We start from the raw sequence: 21574 nt of genomic DNA on the forward strand, positions 1-21574 counted from the left end.
AAACATATTCAAGAGAGAAAATGATTTCCCTCAGACCCTTAATTTTTTTTCATTTTCGCAGCTACATTTGGAATTGTCAAACCATTGATACGGGCGTTTAGGTCTAAGCCATACGTGGATTTCACAAACAATCTAACCGAAGAGCTACTGAACAACTTTGGCTGCATCTTCTTGGTAATTTTCAGAACTGCCAATTAAGCATGGCTAGTCCCATTTTACAGATGGGGAAAACAAGGCAATGAATTAATGGGGGAAAAAATCTCTTCAATTTACAAAGCTCATAAACGCAGAAGCCAGGATTTGACTCTGGCCTATCCTCCCCCACCCCCCATAACCCTTCCCTTTTGCCGGCTGCCTCCACTAAATTTGCAAGGTCCCTTGGCCACATGTAGCTTACTCTGTCTTAAATAAAATCCCTTCATGATCCCCAATAAAGCCTTGGGAAATGTGTGAATTTCCCCACAGATGCTGGAGAATTTCCCCCACACATGCTGGAAGTGTATGAATTTCCCCACATGCTGGCCCAGTTCTCTAGCAACCCTACAACAGAGTGGTGTTTGTTGCTGAAGAAGAGGGATCTGCTTGGATGTTGGATATTGTGACCACGCAGAGCTGGCCGAGGGGGTTCCCGTAAATCCATCTCTTTAGCATTCTGAGACCAGCAGGGGGCGCTGACGAGCACCTTCTCCGTCTGCTTTGAGGAGGGCGGATTTCGCACAACATAAAGACCAGTCGATGCAACCGTAGGAAAAACAAGGATTTCCTCCATCGTGGGTAACCACATCCCGACACCCAGCCAGAGCCCAGACTGGGCTCTCTGGAGACCAGTGAGCTGCTGAGAGACCGCGTACAGGGACCCAGAGCGTAGGCGACGCGGTGTTCATGAGGGCGGTTGTTCATGAGGACGGTTGTTCAGAGCATGCGTTACAGTCAGATTCTTGCTTCATCTCCTCCTGGCTGTGTAAAATTTATGCACGTTATCCTGATATTTCTCAGCCCGACCTTCCTCCTCTGTACTACGAGAACTGCATGGAATAATGGAGTGCTCAGCATAGGGCCTGGACAGCAATGAGAATTAGGGAATATGAGCTAGTGGAACTAGTGAGCATCATTCTCAAAAACAGATATTTACAAATCCTAGACGGTGAAAGAAATGGATAATAACCACGACCTCACTGTATCTGTGGGCAATACTGAGCAATAGGTAGCTTAGAAAGTGGTTCTGGCCAGGCACGGTGGCTCACGCCTATCATCCCGGCACTTCAGGAGGCTAAGGCAGGAGGATCGCTTGAGGCCAGGAGTTTGAGACCAACCTGGACAAACACAATGAGACCCATCTCTACAACACAGTTTTTAAAAGTTAGCCAGGCTTGGTGGTGTCCACTTATGATCCCAGCTACTTGGGAGGCTGAGATGGGAGAATCTCTTAAACCCATGAGTTTGAGGTTGCAATGAACTATGATTGTACCACTGCACTCCAGCCTGGGTGACAAAGCAAGACCCCATCTCAAAAAGAAACAAAACAAAACAAAACACCGCAGTTCTTATCAGCTTCATCATTTCCTAAGCCCCATGTCACTGTCACAGTGACTAATGATCAACCTCAGGGAGCTGTGTTCACCTGAAAATAGACTAAAACACCATTCTTATCTTTCTAAAGCCGTGGAAGTCACTGTGCAAGATGTAAATATACACCCTCTAACTGTAGACAGAGCCCTTGGAAAAATCTTCCCCTAGTGTAATAAATGTTTCAAATTAAGATGATAATGTAATAAATGTTTCAAATTAAGATGATAATGTAATAAATGTTTCAAATTGAGAGGGGAATGACCTCCGTATCATAATAGAGTGTTCTGGGAACTGACCGTCTGGATCTGAACCCTAGTCTAAGTACTTACCTATGTGACCTTGGGCAAGTTACTCTGTTTCTCAGTTTGTAATTTATTAAATGGATAATAAAAGTATGTATTTCATAGCTACAAAGGCTAAATGAGTTGATGTGCATAAACACCAAACACAGTGCCTAGTACATAATAATGTCTGATATTATTTATTCAAGAAACAGTTGTTGAGGATGTACCATTAATATATCCCAGGTATTCAAAGAAATCAGTATTTAAAATCTGATTGTAATGCGATGTCATAAGTGATGCTTCTCACCTGGTATTGAGATTAGACAGTAAAGCCGATTATAAACAAAGTGCTAGAAGATCACATAGAAGGAAACAAATGTGTCTGAGCATCTGAGAGACATCCCATTGAAGCTGAAACTTCAGCTCTGTCTTAAAGATAAGTAGGAATTCCTTCACAAAGAAGGTGGTTATCTTAGGCGAATATTATTACAGCAGAAATTGATTTGAATAGGCTCCAATAAAACGGCAAGCTAAAATGGGAAGTATGAAGGAAACGCAGACAAACCCTCTCAGGATTGTAGGAGGGGTCCAGGAAGCTGGGAAACTGCATCTGCCTCTTGGTTCTTCTGTCTCCATCTCTTTGTTTGTCTGTTGTTGCTTTATTTTTTTGTCTCCAACTTTATTTTTTTATTTTATTTTATTTTTTTGAGATGGAGTCTCGTTCTGTTGCCCAGGATGGAGTGTAATGGTACCATCTTGGCTCACTACAACCTCCGCCTCCCAGGTTCTAGCAATTCTCTGCCTCAGCCTCCCAAGTAGCTGGGATTACAGGTTCCCATCACCACGCCCGGCTAATTTTTGTATTTTTAGTAGAGATGGAGTTTCACCATCTTGGACAGGCTTGTCTTAAACTCCTGACCTCGTGATCCACCCACCTCTGCCTCCCAAAGTGCTGGGATTACAGGTGTGAGCCACTGCGCCCGGCCTTTGCCTCCAACTCTTAACAGCCTCACAAAGGATCCTCACCTCCCACTTGTCTTCAATTCACTGTGGTCCTATTTCGGCCCTGCCTCCCCGTGTGGCATCGAAATTGTTCTCACTAATCTCCCTTGTATTTTCCTCTATGCCAACTCCAAGGAACACTTTTCAGCTGGTGTAGTGTAGCAAGTGAGGGCAGGAGGCATGTTTCTGACTTGTTTAAGAGCAATGCCAGATAGTTATTACAGATGTAAGAAATGGGGCCTATGAATGTAGCAAAATATTACACATTCATTAATATTGTAATTTTAAAATTATCTTGCATTCCTGGGAAAATAATATATTTTTAAATTCATTGCTGGATTTTATATGCTAATATTTAAATGTTCCATCCTTTTCCATGTAAGATTGAAATGATCTGTTCTTTCAACGTTTGGTAGAATTTGACTGTAAAGCATCTGGGTCTATAATTGATTTTTAGCTGTAGATTTTATTTCTTAACCGATTATAGAATGATTAAGATATTCAATTTTTTTTTTTTTTGAGTTACTTTTGATGACCTGTATTTTTTTGGGCATTTATCCATTTCATCTAAGGTTTCAAATGTATTAGCATGAAATTATTCTTAGTTTATTTTATTTTATCTTATTTTATTTTTTGAGACAGAGTCTTGTTCTGTCACCCAGGCTGGAGTGCAGTGGTACTATTGTGGCTTACTGCAACCTCCACCTCCCAGGTTCAAACAATTCTCCTGCCTCAGCCTACTGAGTAGACTACAGGTTCCCGCCACCATGCCTAGCTAATTTTTGTATTTTTAGTAAAGACAGGGTTTCGTCATGTTGGCCAGGCTGGCCTTGAACTCCTGACCTCAGGTGATCTACCTGCCTTGGCCTCCCAAAGTGCTGGGATTACAGATGTGAACCACCGTGCCCGGCCTTCATATCATATTTTAAATCTCTGCTGCATGTATTGTCATAGCTCTCTTTTATTATTAACATTATTTATTTGTGCTTTCTTCCTTGTTTCCTTGATAAGTATTACCAGAGCTTGAGATATTTTAGTAGTATTTTAAGGAACCAATATTTAGCCTTATGATCCTTTCTATTGTATGATTGTTATATATTTTATAAATTTTTGCCACCTTTACTCTTTCCTTTCTTTTTGTTTTACTCTACTTTTTTTTTAACTTCTTAATTTAGATGTGTAGCTCATTTAATCTGAGCTTCTGTTCTATTCTTAGGTAAGCATTTAAGACAGTAAATGTCCTTCCAAGTTTTGTTTTTGCCATTCTAAAAATTTTTATTTGTGTTGCATTTGTTATGGCTCAGTCCTAAGTTTAAAAAATTTCCATTGCGGCGGCTTTCTTTGCCTCTGGGCTGTGTAGAAGTGTGTTTTTTGATATCCTTTATGTGCTGGAGATTTTTCTTGGTATCTTTTTTGTCATGGATTTAATTGTATTGTTGCCAGATGTGATCTGTATGATTCCAGTCATTTGACATTTGTTGAAGTTTGCTCTATGACCTAGCCCATGGCTAGTCTTAAAAAATATTACATGTGGTTTAAAATAATATATACGCTTGAATTTTTAGAGGTAATGTTCTTCATAAATTCATTAACTAACCCGATATACTAATATGCTTTTCAAATCTATATCCTTAAATATTTTTTTGGCCTGCTTGTTCTATCAATTACAAAGAGAGGCATAGCATAATTTCCACTATGGATGGTAGATTTGAATTTTTCTGGTCATTCCTTTGTTAATTATTGCTTTACATTTGTATATACACAAATATATTTTAGAGATGGAATCTCAGTATGTTGCCCAGACTGGTATTGAGCTCCTGGGCTCAAGCAATGCTTCCACCTCAGCCTTTCAAAGTGCTGGAATTACAGGTGTGAGCCACCATGCTGGGCCTTCTAAAATGTATAATTAAAACTAATTTCACTTGTGTCTTCTTTTAAACTGTGGTTACTGGAATTTCTTCTTCCCTCCCTCCCTCCCTCCCTCCCTCCCTCCCTCCCTTCCCTCCTTCCTTCCTTCCTTCCTTTCTCTCTCTCTCTTTCTTTTTTTTTTGACAGAGTCTCACTCTGTCGCCCAGGCAGGAATGCAGTGGTGTGATCTCAGCTCACTGCAGGCTCGACACCCCTGGACTCAGGTGATCCTTCCACCTCAGCCTCCCAAGTAACTGGAACTATAGGTGCATGCCACCATGCCCAGCTAATTTTTTTTTTTTTTTTGTAAGAGACAGAGTTTTGCCATATTGCCCAGGCTGGTCTCAAACTCCTGGTCTCAAATGATCCACATGCCTCAGCCTCCCAAAGTGCTAGGATTACAGGTGTGAATTACCGTACCCAGTCGGAAATCTTAAAAATTACATATGCGTCTTGCATATATGTGTTTGTATATATATAATCTAGCATTTTGTTTATATAATGCTAGCATTTTGTTTCTATTGGATAGCACTGGTTTAGAGATTACATTGAATATGTTATTACAATATTTAACTTAAAGTGTAAACTGAACAAAAATCTTTACTTCTTCCTGAACAATAGAAATAGCAGAATGATTTAACGAAGCTCAGGGTGGTCTCTAATTCCTAGTTCAAGCAATTCTCCTGCCTTGGCCTCCCAAAGTGCTGGAATTACAGGGATGAGCCACCACGTCTGGCAGATAAACTATAATCTTTAAAAATTTGGTGGATGTGACAGGATATCTCCATAGATGCAAAAAAATATAATATTAATATCCATTCATTATTTTTTAAATAATTACTAGCAAGCTAGGAGTAAAAGAGACTTCCTTAGCCTGATTTTTAAAAAGCATCTGCAAAACACTTACAGCAAACATAATACTTTAAAGTGAAATATTGAACTCATCTTGTTAAGATCAGGAACAAAGTACCAGCACAACTGATATCACTTCTTTGCCAGAGCAGTAAAACAAGGGGGAAAATACAGATTGGAAAGGGAGAAACAAAACTGTCATTACTTGAGCATATCATTGCCTATGTAGAAAACCCCAAAGAATCTATGGGTACATTATCAAAATTAATAAGAGATTTGGCAGGTCGCGCTCGCTCACGCCTGTAATCCCAGCACTTTGGGAGGCCGAGGCAGGTGGATCACTGAGGTCAGGAGCTCAAGACCAGCCTGACCAACATGGTGAAACCCTGTCTCTACTAAAAATACAAAATTAGCCGGGCATGGTGGCACATGCCTGTAATCCCAGCTACTTGGGAGGCTGAGGCAAGAGAATTGCTTGAACCCGGGAGGCAGAGGTTGTGGTGAGCCAACATGGCACCACTGCACTCCAGCCTGGGCAACAAGACCAAAACTCTGTCTCAAAAGAAAAAAAAAAAAGAGAGATTTTAGGTCAGGTGCGGTGGCTCATGCCTATAATTCCAGCACTTTGGGAGGCTGAGGCAAGAGGATCATTTGAGGCCAGGAGTTTGAAACCAGCCTGAGCATATAGTGAGACCTCATCTCTACAAAACAACAAAAATTAGCTGGGTATGGTGGCACACATGTATGGTCCTAGCTACTCGGGAGGCTGATGAGGAAGGACATCACTTGAGCCCTGGACCTCAAGGTTACAGTGAGCTACAATCCATCTTGGGAGACAGTATGAGACCCCATCGCAAAACAAAAACCAAAAAACTATATGGCTAAATACAAAATCAATATTTTGACTGCATTTCAATTGCATTTCTATATACCTACTTTAATTGGTTATAAAAGGTAATTTTAAAAAAGAGCTATACTAGCAACAGAAAGGTAAAATGACTAGGAACAAATCTAATATTCAAGTCCCCTTTATGGAGACAAAGGATAAAACTTTAATGAAAAACATGAAAGATCACCTAAGCAAATGAAAAATATTCAATATTCCTAAATAGGTAGGCTCAATATCTTAAAATGTAATTTCTCTTCCAATCTGTATTTTAATGCAATTCCAATGAAAATCCCAATGCAGTTGTCTTTTTTGCTGCTGTTGCTTCTTCATCTTTGTTGCCACTTTTTCCTCCTTGTCCTCTTCCTCCTTCTTCTTTTTAAATAAAACCTAAAACCCTTTTCCTGAAATTTATAAGAATGAAAAAAGGTTCAAAAATAGTCATGACACTCCTTAAAAGAACAAGGTAGAGAGACCTGCCTATGAAATATAATAAGTAAGTTATAATTTTCCAAGCTATAATAAAGACAGCATAGTACTGGCACAAGATATGCCCACTGAACGATAAACACAATGGAGGACCTAGGAATAGACCCATGCATATGCGTATTTCATTTAGCACAAATGTAGAATTTCAGATGAGTGGGGGAAATGATGAAATCAAATCCCTACGTTATATTGTATACAAATATCAATTCCAGATAAAGTCTAAAATGTGAAAGACAACACTATAAAACTTCTACAAGACAATATTTAGAACAAAAGGATGTTTTAAACGAGACAACAAAAATACAAATCATAAAGGGAGGATCAATACACTTGACTATATTAAAAATAAGAACTTCTGTCCATCAAGACACATCATAAAGAGAGTGAAAAAATAAGCCACAAACTGGTAGAAAACATTCACAACACAAACTAACGAAGGTTAGGATTAAAATCTATCAAGAACTTGAAAACAGAACCAAAGCTTCGTCTTTGGAATCGAGGAGGATGGATCGTTGGCTTTAAAAAGAGATTAGAAGATTTGCTTTTTCAACCCATAGCTGCGACTTCTATGTTTAAAGATACCGAAACGGACATATCAACAAGTGTAAAGAGGGACTCTACACCAAAGAAACTGGACAAAACTACAAATAAGAACTGAAAAAAAGAAAAATGAAATCACAATGAAAGCTATCTTCTCAGCTCTATAGATGTTCATTATGTACCTTACCGTTCCTATGCAACAGAACTTTTTCATATAGTATTGTGGTACCAGTAAGTTGTGGCATTCTTTCAAGATCATTTAGAGTTGAAAGAAAAAGGAATTGAATATTTTATGCACACATACTATGAGCTTATTTATTTATTTATTTTGAGATGGAGTTTCGCTCTTGTTACCCAGGTTGGAGTGCAACGGCGCGATCTCGGCTCACCACAACCTTTGTCTCCTGGGTTCAAGAGGTTCTCCTGCCTCAGCCTCCCAAGTAGCTGGGATTACAGGCATGTGCCACCACACCCAGTTAATTTTGTGTATTTTTAGTAGAGATGGGGTTTCTCCATGTTGATCAGATTTTAGTCTCGAACTCCCGACCTCAGGTGATCCGCCCACCTCAGCCTCCCAACGTGCTGGGATTACAGGCCCTATGAGCTCTTTAAAAGCCAAAATTTCTTCCAGCTTTTCAAACTAGAAATGAAAAAGTCACTGAAGCCTCTGTCTAACAGAGTGAGCTGCCATTGCTTTGACCGGAGAAGCCCACACAATAGCTGAGAGACTAAGAAAGTCTTGAACAGCTGACATTCCTGAATGCCCACTGGATGAAAAGTCAGTAAAATTCAAGGCAGTGCCACTTCAAATGTTGCTGGGACTCATTGAATTAAAGATTTAGCTGCACATGTGAAGACCAAGTTAATATCTTATTTTCAGAAATTTCCTTTCGCCTTACAATTGAGCAAATCTATAGACATGGTTTGACTTGCTGTAACAGCACCAACTGTTCTTCAAAGAGTAACTTATTTTATATGAATGTTCAGCAACAGATACAAATGGTGATAAATATTCAAAGGATTGAATAACTTTCTGCATCTCATGATTTATCTTGGAACTTTATTTTCATTTGCATCCTTGGTGCAGAAGCAGTGATGGATAAAACATAGATCAAGGCAGTGGCTTGAAACTCTATCATTGGTCGTTGTCATGGTCTTCCTTCCCACCACACGCTTGTGGTTGAAAATAAAAGCCACTCTTACTTAAGAATGTCCTGGATGAAGGACTAAAAACTACTAATTAATTAGTTAATTAATTAATTTTTTTTGAGAGACGGAGTCTTGCTCTGCTGCGCAAGCTGGAGTGCAATGGCGCGATCTCAGCTCACTGCAACCTCTGCCTCCTGGGTTCAAGTGACTCTCCAGCCTCAGCTTTCCAAGTAGCTGGGACTATAGGCATGTGCCACCATGCCCAGCTAATTTTTGTATTTTTTTAGTAGAGACGGGGTTTCACTATATGTTGGCCAGGTTGGTCTCGAACTCCTGACCTCAGATCATCCTCCCACTTCAGTCACCCAAAATGCTAGGATTATAGGCATGCGCCAGCATGCCCAGGTAATTTTTGTATTTTTTTAGTAGAGACAGGGTTTCACTATATATTGGCCAGGCTGGTCTCGAACTCCTGACCTCAGGAGATCTGCCCACCTCGGCCTGCCAAAGTGTTGGGGTAACAGGCGTGAGCCACTGCACCCAGCCCAAGGCTATTAGCTTTTGTTGTGTCAACCCTTTAATAAGAATCTCTTTAATATTCCAAGCGGTGAAATGCGAAGTATCTATGAAGCATTGCTGCTGTATGCCGAACTTGCGGAAAGCATGGATGACGGAGCTGAACCAGCTGCAGGGATCATCAATTTTGCTTGAAAGAACAACTGAAAGACAAACTAGGTTGTTCATATGGACATTTTCATGAAAATGAATAAAGTGAGCCTGTCAATGTTGCAATTGATAAAATTCAAGTTTTCAAGTGGAAATTAGAATTTTGGAAAACTTGTATCTGCTAAAACTTTTTCAGTGAGATTGGTAGTATGTGGTTTTTTGATATTGTGTGAAATGTTGTTATTTGGAAATTCTGCACAATTCAGTGAAGAAATATTTTCCAGACTGCTAGTGGGTAAAAGAGCCATTCAAAGTGCAATCTGAGGCCAGGCTTGGTGGCTCATGCCTGTAATGCCAACACTTTGGGAAACTGAGGTGGGAGGATTGCTTGAGGTTAGGAGTTCAAGATCAGCCTGTGCAACATGGCAAGAACTCATCTCTGCTAAAATTTTTAAAAATTACCTGGGCATGGTGGTGCACACCTGTAGTCTGAGCTACTCAGGAGGCTGAGGCAGGAGGATCACTCAAGCCCAAGAGGTCAAGGCTGTAGTAAGATGTGATTGCACCACTGTACTACAGCATGGGCAACAGAGAGAGACCTTATCTCAAAAAACAAACAAACAAACAAACAAACAAACAACAACAACAACAGAAAAATAAAAACAAATGGATGACCGATAGATTTTAATGTAAAAAGTATATAAAATGGCTGGGCATGGTGGCTCACACCTGTAATCCCAGCATTTTGGGAGACTGAGGCGGGTGGATCACGAGGTCAGAAGTTCGAGACAAGTCTGGCCAACATAGTGAAACCCCATCTCTACTAAAAATATAAAAAATTAGCCGAGTGTGGTGGTGTGCACCTGTATTCCCAGCTACTCGGGAGGCTGAGGCAGGAGAATCGCTTGAACCCAGGAGGCAGAGGTTGCAGTGAGCTGAGATCGTGCCATTACACTGCAGCCTGGGTGACAGTGCAAGACTCTGTCTCAAACAAACGAACAAACAAAAAAGTATATAAAAGTTTCATTGATAAAATTTCAGATTCCACATTGCAACTAGCCTTTAAAAACTACCTCTTCTTGAGTTTTGATGTAGAATCAAAGAAGAAAATCCTCAGTATCTGAAAGCCTATTGAGCTCCACTTTCTAACTACATGTCTGTGCAAAGTAAAATTTTCTTTATATACTTCTACCAAAGCAACTTATCAAAACACATTAAATGCAGAAGCAGATATGACAGAGAAGTCAGTTGTTTTCCACTAAGCCAGACATTAAAGAGATGGGCAAGAACATAAAGCAGTGCAGTTCTTGTCATATTTCGTTTTGTCTTGGAAAATACAGTTTTCTCATTTAAAAAAGTTTATTTGTGACCAGGCACAGTGACTCATGCCTGTAATCCCAGCACTTTGGGAGGCCGAGGCGGGCGGATCACCTGAGGTCAGGAGTTTGAGACCAGCCTGGCCAACATGGTGAAACCCCATCTCTACTAAAAATACAAAAATTAGTTTGGCATGATGGCAGGTGCCTATAGTCCCAACTACTTGGGAGGCTGAGACAGGAGAATCACTTAATCCTGGGAGGCAGAGGTTGCAGTGAGCTAAGATCATGCCACTGCACCCCAGGTTGGGAGACAGGGTGAGACTCTGTCTCCAAAAAAAAAAAAAAAGAAGTTTGTTTGTATAAACATGTAATAGATTTATTATCTTGAATGAATTAACAAATATTTTTAAAAAATCTATCAAAGGAATAGCATCAACATTAACAAAAAGAAAATCCACACCAAAACCCCATCCATAGGTCACCAACATTGAAGACCAAAAGTAGGTAAAACCACAAAGATGGGGAGAAACCAGAGTAGAAAGGCTGCAAATTCCGAGAACCAGAACGCCTCTTCTCCTCCGAAGGATTGCAGGTCCTTGCCAGCAAGGGAACAAAACTAGATGGAGAATGAGTTTGACAAGTTGACAGATGTAGGCCTCAGAAGGTCAGTGATAACAAACTTCTCCTAGATAAAGGAGCATGTTCTAACCCATTACGAGGAAGCTAAAAACCTTGAAAAAAGATTAGACGAATGGCTAACTAGAATAAACAGTGAAGAGAAGAGCTTAAATGACCTGATGCAGCTGAAAACCACAGTACGAGAACTTCATGAAGCATACACAAGCTTCAATGGCCGATTCAATGAAGTGGAAGAAAGGATGTCAGTGTTTGAAGATCAAATTAATGAAATAAAGCGAGAAGACAAGATTAGAGAAAAGAAACCAACAAAGCCTCCAAGAAATATGGGACTATGTGAAAAGACAAAATCTATGTTTGATTGGTGTACCTGAAAGTGATGGGGAGAATGGAACCGAGTTGGAAAACACTCTTCAGAATATTATCCAGGAGAACTGCCCCAACCTAGCAAGGCAGGCCAACATTCAAATTCAGGAAATACAGAGAACACCACAAAGATATTCCTCGAGAAGAGCAACCCCAACACACATAATTGTTAGATTCACCAAGGTTGAAATGAAGGAAAAAATGTTAAGTGCAGCCACAGAGAAAGGTCAGGTTACTCACAAAGGGAAGCCCATCAGACTAACAGCCGATCTCTCTGCAGAAGCCCTACAAGCCAGAAGAGAGTGCGAGCCAATATTCAACATTCTTAAAGAAAAGAATTTTCAACCCAGAATTTTATATCCAGCCAAACTAAGCTTCATAAGTGAAGGAGAAATAAAATCCTTTACAGACAAGCAAATGTTGAGAGATTTTGTCATCACCAGGCCTGCCTTACAAGAGCTCCTGAAGGAAGCACTAAACATGGAAAGGAACAACTGGTTCCAGCCACTGAAAAAACATGCCAAATGGTAAAGACCATCGATGCTATGAAGAAACTGCATCAATTAACTGGCAAAATAACCAGCTAGCATCATTATGGCAGGATCAAATTCACTCATAACAATATTAACCTTAAATGTAAATGGGCTAAATGCCCCAATTAAAAGACACAGACTGGTAAATTGTAGTCAAGACCCATCGGTGTGCTGTATTCAGGAGACCCGTCTCATGTACAAAGACACACATAGGCTCAAAATAAAGGGATGGAGGAAGATCTACCAGGCAAATGGAAAGCAAACAAAAGCAGGGGTTGCAATCCTGGTAACTGATAAAACAGACTTTAAACCAACAAAGATCAAAAGAGACAAAGAAAGCCATTATATAATGATAAAGGGATCAATTCAACAAGAAGAGCTAATTATCCTAAATATATATGCACCCAATACAGGAGCACACAGATTCATAAAGCAAGTCCTTAGAGACCTACAAAGAGACTTAGACCCCCATACAATAATAATGGGAGACTTTAACACCCCACTGTCAATATTAGACAGATCAGTGAGACAGAAGATTAACAAGGATATCCAGGACTTGAACTCAGCTATGGACCAAGTGGATCTAATAGACATCTACAGAACTCTCCACCCCAAATCAACAGAATATACATTCTCAGCACCACATCGCACTTATTCTAAAATTGACCACATAACTGGAAGTAAAACACTCCGGAGCAAATATAAAAGAACAGAAATCCCAACAAACTATCTCTCAGATGACAGTGCAATCAAATTAGAACTCAGAATTAAGAATCTCCCTCAAAACTGCACAACTACATGGAAACTGAACAACCTGCTCCTGAATGACTACTGGGTAAATAACAAAATGAAAACAGAAATAAAGATGTTCTTTGAAACTGATAAGAACAAAGACACAATGTATCAGAATCTCTGGGACACATTTAAAGCAGTGTGTAGAGGGAAATTTATAGCGCTAAATGCCCACAAGAGAAAGCAGGAGAGATCTAAAATCGACACCCTAACATCACAATTAAAAGAACTAGAGTGGCAAATCTGATCACACCACTGCCCTGGTTAAAACCCTCAGTGACTTCCCAGTTAACTCTGTAACCCGGTTACAGTGTGGAGACTGAAATGAAATTGGAATAAGAGTAAATGTGAATAAATCAAGTCTCAGAAAGTTAGAGTGATCCAGGCCTTGTTGGCTAGAGGCTGAGACTACGGTAGTGACAATAGGTGGAGACAAAGGAAGATTTAATCGAACCAGCAAGGTTTGGGGACAGACTGAAAGTCAGGGAATGAGAATGCTGAAAATATATATATATATATATTTTAAAGAAGAGTAAAGATAACTCCTTGGTTCCGGGGCTGCACACCTCCACTGATAATGCTGCTATTTAGTGAGGTAAGAACAATAGAGGAGGATTGGGTTTGGGACCTGAGGTGCCTTTATATGCCCAGGTAGCGATATCTAGTAGCCAGTGGGGTTAGTGAATTTGGAGCTCAGAAGACATGTGTGAGTGGAAGACAGAGGCTATGGAGCATTCAGTGTGACAGTAACTGAAGCCGTGGGCATGGTGAGAAAGACCAGTGAGAGAGAGCAGAGTAGAAGGAGGCTTAGGACCAAGACTTAAGGAACTCCAAAATGTCATGCTGAGTATAGAGCACTGAGGCAAGAAGGTGAAGGTGTAATCACAGAAATAGGAGAAAACCCTTAGAGTAGGATGTCCGTTTCCACTATAGGAGAAGGAAATATTTAAAGAAGGAGGAGGAGGTCGGGCCAGGCGCAGTGGCTCACGCCTATAATCCCAGCACTTTTGGAGGCTGAGGAGGTTGGATCACCTGAGGTCACGAGTTTGAGACCAGCCTGACCAACATGGAGAAACTCTGTCTCTACTACAAATACAAAATCAACTGGGTGTGGTGATGCATGCCTGTGGTCCCGGCTACTCGGGAGGCTGAGGCAGGAAAATCGCTTGAACCAGAGAGGCGGAGGTTGCGGTGAGCCAATATTGCTCCATTGCACTCCAGCCTGGGCAACAAGAGCGAAACTCCATCTCAAAAAAAAAAAGGAGGAGGAAGTCATTGCTGAAGGTCAACCAAGATAAACACTAAATACCCCTTTTGGGGGTGGTGCAGTGGAGTTCATTGGCGGCCTTAGGACACTCCATGTTGTAGTGTGATGGGCTAGAGGCCAGGTTGGAATGAGGGAGGATCGTGTGAGAAGTGAGATATAGGAACATCGCGTGTACGCAGAGCTTCTAAGACACGTGACAGCGAAGAGAAGAGAAAATAGAGAAAAGGGCAGCAGCTAGAAGGGAAAGTGAAGTGGAAGAAAGATGTAGTTTTTAGATGGGAAAAACCTGAGACTGTTTCAGGACAATGAAAGGGATCCAAAAGAAAGGAGAAATACAAGACACATGAGAGATGAGATTAAAGTTATATTGTAAGTTTTTGTAGAGAGTGGGGAAAGAGTGACCCAGCACCCCCACTACAGAATGTCCTTCTAGGATAAAAGAAGCTTGCAGGTACTCACCCATCCTGTTTCTTGGGATCTGTCGAAATGTAGATTGGGTAAAACTGGTATTAGTGGCCGGACGCGGTGGCTCACACCTGTAATCCCAGCACTTTGGGAGGCTGAGGTGGGCAGATTATGAGGTCAGGAGATCGAGACCATCTGGACTAACATGGCGAAACTCCATCTCTAATAAAAATATATAAAATTAGCCGGGCATGGTGGCGGGTGCCTGTAGTCCCAGCTGCTCAGGAGGCTGAGGCAGGAGAATGGTGTGAACCCGGGAGGCGGAGCTTGCAGTGAGTCCAGATCGCGCCACTGCACTCAAGCCTGGGCAACAGAGCGAGACTCCATCTCAAAAAAATAAAAAAATATATTAGTTCAGGATTGATATTTAAATTCATAGAGTTTGACTTTATATTCAGTCCCAGTTTAGGGAATCAAACATAGAAAATGGTAAAATTAATCATAGTACACGTGTAACTAAATGTAACAGCCATAGAAAAAGATGTTCTAAAGAATATTAGTCCAGAAAAAAGTCCATGTTAAGTCCAGAAAAAAGCCAAATATACAGTATATTCTTTACTGTATATTAAAATATAAGTTTTTATAAATACTGTATGTGTACATTGTGTGCATATGTACGTGTGTGTATCACGCATGCTCACAAATTCATGGTACTAGCACTCCACTAGCTTCTACAGCCTCCTGATGTGGCCCGCTGTCATTCAAAGTCAATGCTCTTCATTCCTTCTTATCTTCCTGCCTTGCTGGGATGCACACAAAAGAATTTGTTTGCACTAAGGTAGGAAGAGTTAATGCAAATGACAATGGCATTTATCCATTCCAGTTAATCCTCCTATAGCCATATACTGTTCATTTCTACATGTACAAGTGATGAAATCCTAAATTGAATCCCATAGGGAAGACCCAGGGTCCCTACAGTCTCAGTTTCCTTGGTGGTGTCTCCCTCAGCCAAGGTCCACTCCTCTCCTGCCCATCTCATGGCTCAGCCTCTATAGGGGCCTGGTTCCCAGCCACAGAGATTCCGGCCTGGTGGGGGATCTTCCTAGGGTGAGGCCTGGACATCAGGGGGTTAAGGCTTCCAAGGGGGCTCTGGAGTGCAGCCAAGGTTGAGAGCACCACTTTGGTCTTTTGGGTAAGTTGCAGTCACACAAACACACAGATGTGACTTCTCCAGGAGTTTATGACACGGTGCCAGTGACAATGGTGCACCGTCCCCCTGAAATTCCCACATCCCTCCAGACCTAGACTTGCCGCTACTCTGAAGCCCTAAACTCCACATTGTCCTCTGTCTTCATTTGCTAGGGCTGCCATAACAAAGTTTCACATGCAAGGTGCCTTCAACAACAGAAATTTATGTTCTCACAGTTCCAGAGGCTGGAAGTCCAAGAACAAGGTGTCAGCAGGGGTGGTTTCTCCTGAGGCCTCTCTCCTTGGCTTGCAGATGGCTGTCTTCCCGTGTCCTCATGGTCTTCCCTCCATGTGCCTCTGTGTCATCTCCTCTTCTTGTAAGGACAGCAGTCATATTAGATTAGGACCCACCCTGATGACCTCATTTTTCCTTAATTACCTCTTTAAAGACCCTATCTCCAAATAAGTGGCATGCTGAGGTACTAGAGGTTAGGACTTCAACATGTGGATTTAGGAGGGTCACAGTTCAGCCCATAGCACTACACTACACCACGTGGTGCTATGTGTTCACAGCTTGTCTCCCTCCTTAAGCTAGATTGTGGAGTCCTCAAGGGCAGAAGCACATTAGCTCTTCTTCGTATTTCCATTATCCAGCAGGGTAGCACAGCCTCGCACTATCCAAGCAGATAATCGGGAAGCACTGTGGAAGTGCCTGCATGCTGGAAAAGGAGGCATGGTTTGCGTGGGGACTTCCGTTGGTCTCTGGAGACCTTGCTGATGAGAGAAGGAGCTGGCTTTAGTAGACCCTGTGGCACTGCTTTACCCTTGAGTTTGCGAAGTTTTAGAGAGGGATGTCAGAAAAGCAAACATTTAGAGAGCGTCTGAGTTTAAAAAATCCTATTTATTTACAGCGATTCACATAAAATATTATTTTAAAAGGGACAACTGTTTCCTCTTCTTTAAAATGATTACTGGGACATAATGAATCACAGAAATGGACTCTAATTGTGTCATCCTGAAAGGATGATGTATAACATCTGATGAGAAGAAGGCTTTTTGTCATTGATTAGGGGGCGGGATAAAGTCCCAAAGCCATTTTCTTCCTCTCAAATTGCACTTCTACCCTTTAGAAAATTGTAAACCACTCTGAGGTCCCAGGATACCAAGAGGCCCTGCAATGGGACACAGGTTTCTCAGGTTATATCCCAGTTTTGACTCTTGTTTGGCTTTTCATTTCAGATCATTGAATGCCAAAGCTGGAAACCCAGATTCCTCATTGCTAAGGAATCAGGGGGTCCCAGGGTGGGTGAGTGGTTGCAAACAGGGAGATCATCTGGGATCCTGATTCTCAGACTGAGATTCTTTTAATTGCCTTCTAGTTCCCCCACCACACAGTCCTCAGTCATTGCATTAAAACCTTTCTGGAACAGCTGGAAAGTTGAGTAAGTGAAAAAGTAAAGCTGGAAGTTGAGTAAGTAAAAATTCAGGCATCTAATAGACAGACATGGTAGTTAAAATATTCCTAGTCTGTTGAGGGTTAGTCCTCCAGGTAGGCTGACCTGAGTTACATGAATGAGGGAAGTGTTCTTTGGACAATGGAAAACTGGCAACACTGAGTGACGTTATTTAATGAGAAAGTACAAGCGTCTGTGGCCTTGCCTTCATCTGATAACATCTTTGTCCTGAAATCATTTTTAGGAGCAGCTTCAGTTAATCTACCTATCACGGAACATAAGGCACACCTAAATGTCTAGCTCATTTCCAGGTTCAGAAAAGCTTTAAGGAAGCCTAAGGAAGATGTCACCTGACTTCACCTGGAAAAATACGGTTAAACCTCCTTAGCCTTACTCTCTCGAATGGATTTACAGGCAGATGAACTTGAACGACCCTGAGGAGCACTTTTCTGATGTCTCAGCCCTGAAGGCATCGAATCCTGACCTGGGTTGAGAGAATCGCATGTGGGAAACAGCATTGCAGTTCCGTGCTGTGTTCCTCAAAGTTTCCGCACGCACCACCTGTGTACCGACACTGTGCACTGATACTGTACTGGGTGTGCTGGGGAATGGCAAGTGCAGGTGCTGTTCTCCCAGACCTCAGAGACCAGTGCACAGGTGAATATGGCCCTCTCCTCACCCCAGACAGTCTATGTAGGCCTGGGCTGCCTCTTGGTCAGATTTACCCAGCACAGCTCAAAATAACCGGGTGCCAAAGCATTTGCTTGTGAGAGGTGATAGTCCCCTATTGAAAAATCACTAAGGGCCCTGTCTTAGTCCATTCAGGCCGCTATAACAGAATAGCATTGACTGGGTGACTTATAAACAACAAGAATTTATTCCTCACTGTTCTGGAGGCTGAGAAGTCCAAGATCAAGATCAAGGTGCCAACAGACTCAGTTAGAACACAGTTGATTCACTGAGTGTAGGGGTGAGAGACTTAACCCTTGCCTGGCCTGGCCTTCGGTCCTGTTGATAATTTGGTATCTTATTGTCACAGAGAGTCAGTTTTGTCAGTCTTATGACCTCTATTTTAACATGAATGCAGGTCAGTTGCTGTGGCTAAACCTTAAGAGGGAGGAGGTATAACGAGGCGTGTCTTACCTCTTGTCTCGTCATGGCTGAAAACTCAGTTTTTAAGGTTTTTTCCTGGGGTCCCCTTGGCCCAGAGGGAATCCATTCAGTCAGTTCAGGACTTAGGATTTTATTTTTTACTTATACTACCACTGGGGTTTCTAAATAAACCTGAATGGACCATCAAGAGTGTCCAGGAGAGTCTAAGAATTGGGGGCACCTAGAGTGGATTCTCAGGACAATTCCTCCTGTTCCCAGAAGGATCCAGAAACACCATCCTCCCATTTCCCACCCAGCGATTGAACTTCTGTACAGAAATTCAACGACTCTTGCAAAGCTTGATTTATGAGTCCAGGGAAAGGAGGTTAGAATGTGCAAAGAGAGTACTGGTAGTGTTGAGTCTTCATCATTTCATTAAAGTTATTGTAATGTTATTAAAATTATTGTTTCATTAAAATGAGACAAATTCTGCCGGGAACCTTACAAGCTTGGGAACCCAGTTTCTTGCTTGTCTCTAGGACAGGATGTGACCCGGAAGCAGTCCATCCCATTGCAGGCTTACAGTGCACACACTTAATACACACCCTTGTTGCCCTCAGGCATTCTTGTGACAGCTGGCTCAGTCTCAACAGGGTTCTGGGTCCTTCTCGCCCTCTGTGCGGTGTTAGTATACCTTCAGGGCAGCCAGAGGCACACTTTTCCCTTTTATACCGATGAAAACACCTTTCCAAAAATTGTAACAGTGAGAAAATTATAGCAGTGGAATAGAGCTGACGTAACTAACTCCATCTTGCCTTTAACCTCCAACTGCCATTGGTCATTCCTGGGCATGGGCTGAACTAACTTGGGAGAAATTTAGTTTATAGTGTAAATGATCACCCTTCCTAAAACTAAACTGCTTTTATAAAGCAAATAAAAGGTCATAAGTTTAAGAGGAAGAGAGGAGCCCGAATTCTGCTAAGATGCAGGCATACACAGTTACCAGCCATTATTCCAGAGGTCACAAGATTTGCAACTTCCCCAATTACTCCTGTAATTAATATCACTATTGTAGAACCTAAGATTGACCTTTTAAGATGTCTCTTCAGACTTTTGCTTTTCTGACAACCAGATGACTCCACTTGGGCCAGCAGCTCCTCTGTGGACCCCCACACAGAAGCAGACTCAGTGCATGAGGACCATTTTCCACACCCCTATGATTGCATCCCCAGCCAGTCAGCCACACCCATTTCCTGCCTACCAAACTATCCTTGAAAAACCCTAGCCTCTGAGGTTTCCAAGTGACTGATGAGAGTAATAATAAAACTCTGGTCTCCCGTTTAACCAGCTCTATGTGAATTAAACTCTTTCTCTACTGCAATTCCCCTGTCTCGATAAATCAGCTTTATCTGGGCAGTGGGTAAGATGAACCCACTGGGCAGTTACAGTGACACTTTCTTCTTTTCTTTTCTTTTCCTTTTTTTTGCGACACAGTTTCACTCTTGTCACCCAGACTGGAGGGCAATGTGCGCAATCTTGGCTCATTGCAACCTCTGCCTCCTGGGTTCAAGTGATTCTCCTCTCTCAGCCTCCTGAGTAGCTGGAATTACAGGCACCCGACACCAGGCCTGGCTAATTTTTGTATTTTTAGTAGAGACGGGGTTTCATCATGTTGGTCAGGCTGGTCTCAAACTCCTGACCTCAGGCAATCCACCCACCTTGGCCTCCCAAAGTGCTGGGATTACAGGCGTGGGCCACTGTGCCTGGCTTACAGTAACACTTTCTGCAGTGAGCAACAACTTAACATATTTTCCTTCTCCACTGTCTGTTTTGTCTCCCCTCACCATCTTCCCTGTGCTCCCAGCCTGTTCCCCTTTTCCTGTCCTGCATTAGCAAGGATTCACAAATGTTGACGCATGGCATGGGGTGGAATTAGGATGCAGTCTGTGTAGACAGAGTAGGAATTGCAGAAGTCACCAGTTCTTTGCATCCAGCACCAGTGGTTCCCTGAGGTAAGGCCGAGAAGAGCTGAGAGAGAACTGAGTTGCCTGTCTGATGGATCTCATGCTCCTAACCCACTGGGAAAGCAGCACGTTTGGCAGCTGTCTTGGCACATCTGGGGGGGGGGCGTGGAGGAGTGAACAGGTGGCTGATTTGTGACTGCTTTTTTCTACTCATGGTAATTTCCAGGATGTTTGAAACGGGCATTTGTTGGTTTTGACACCCAGCTTCTCACCCCTCTGAGGCATGTGCACGTTTGCTGTTTCTCGGCGGCCCCTCTGGTGTGTGCTGTCTCAGTAAGAATCTAGAGGCAGGTGCCCTTCTCCCCCACGGTGGCTGAGAGCCCAGAAGGCTGCCTGGTGGGCCCTCCTCTCCCCTCCACAGTATGGGCTCCTGAGAGGGGTGATGTGCTGATGGAGACAGTCTGAGTTCTTCACTTCCAGCAGCAGAGAGAGATGAGCAAGCCTTCTAGCCAAGACCTTCGAGGATGCTGGATTCCACACCTGCTTCCTCAGCCTCTCCTGTGATCTCATCAGATCTGCTGTTGTGTTATAAGAAATATATTTGGTCTTTGTTCACAGTTCCTGGCACAGAATGCCGAAAACCCTTGGAATTTCCTGAGTGATAAGAATGGCTTTTGTTATTCATAAGGAGCTCCCGTTTTTAATTGATACATAATAATTATACATATATTATGTATGGGATACAGGAGATATTTTGGGGTACAGGAGATATTTTCATACATGCGTAGAATGTGTAATGATCAAAGCAGGGTAATTAGCATATCCATTCCCTCAAACATTTATCATTTATTTGTGTTGGGAACATCCCCAATGTTCTCTTCTAGCTATCTGAAGTATTTATTACATTATTGTTAACTATAGTCATGCTACAGTGTGCTATTGAACACTAGAAGTATTCCTTCTGTCAAACGGTGATTTTCTATCCATTAGCCAGCCTCTCTTCATCCCTCTCCCTCCTACCCTTCCCAGCCTCTGGTAACCATCACTCTACTCTCCACCTACACGGGATCAACTTTTTTAGGTCCCACATATGAGTGAGAACTTGCAATATTTGTCTTTCTGTGTCTGGCTCATTTCACTTAACATAATGAAATCCAGTTTCTTCCATGTTGCTGCAAATGACAGTTTCCTTTTTTTTTTTTTTTTTTTTTTT

At 42.1% G+C, this 21574-nt stretch overlaps 1 pseudogene; it reads left to right on the plus strand.

Annotated features, from left to right (window-relative positions):
• The window catches only part of LOC113224996, a 92692-nt pseudogene that overhangs the window by 42978 nt on the left and 28140 nt on the right, over window positions 1-21574 (plus strand).

Source organism: Piliocolobus tephrosceles, chromosome 1 (assembly GCF_002776525.5).
Source record: "Piliocolobus tephrosceles isolate RC106 chromosome 1, ASM277652v3, whole genome shotgun sequence".
In the NCBI taxonomy this organism is placed as follows: domain Eukaryota; kingdom Metazoa; phylum Chordata; class Mammalia; order Primates; family Cercopithecidae; genus Piliocolobus; species Piliocolobus tephrosceles.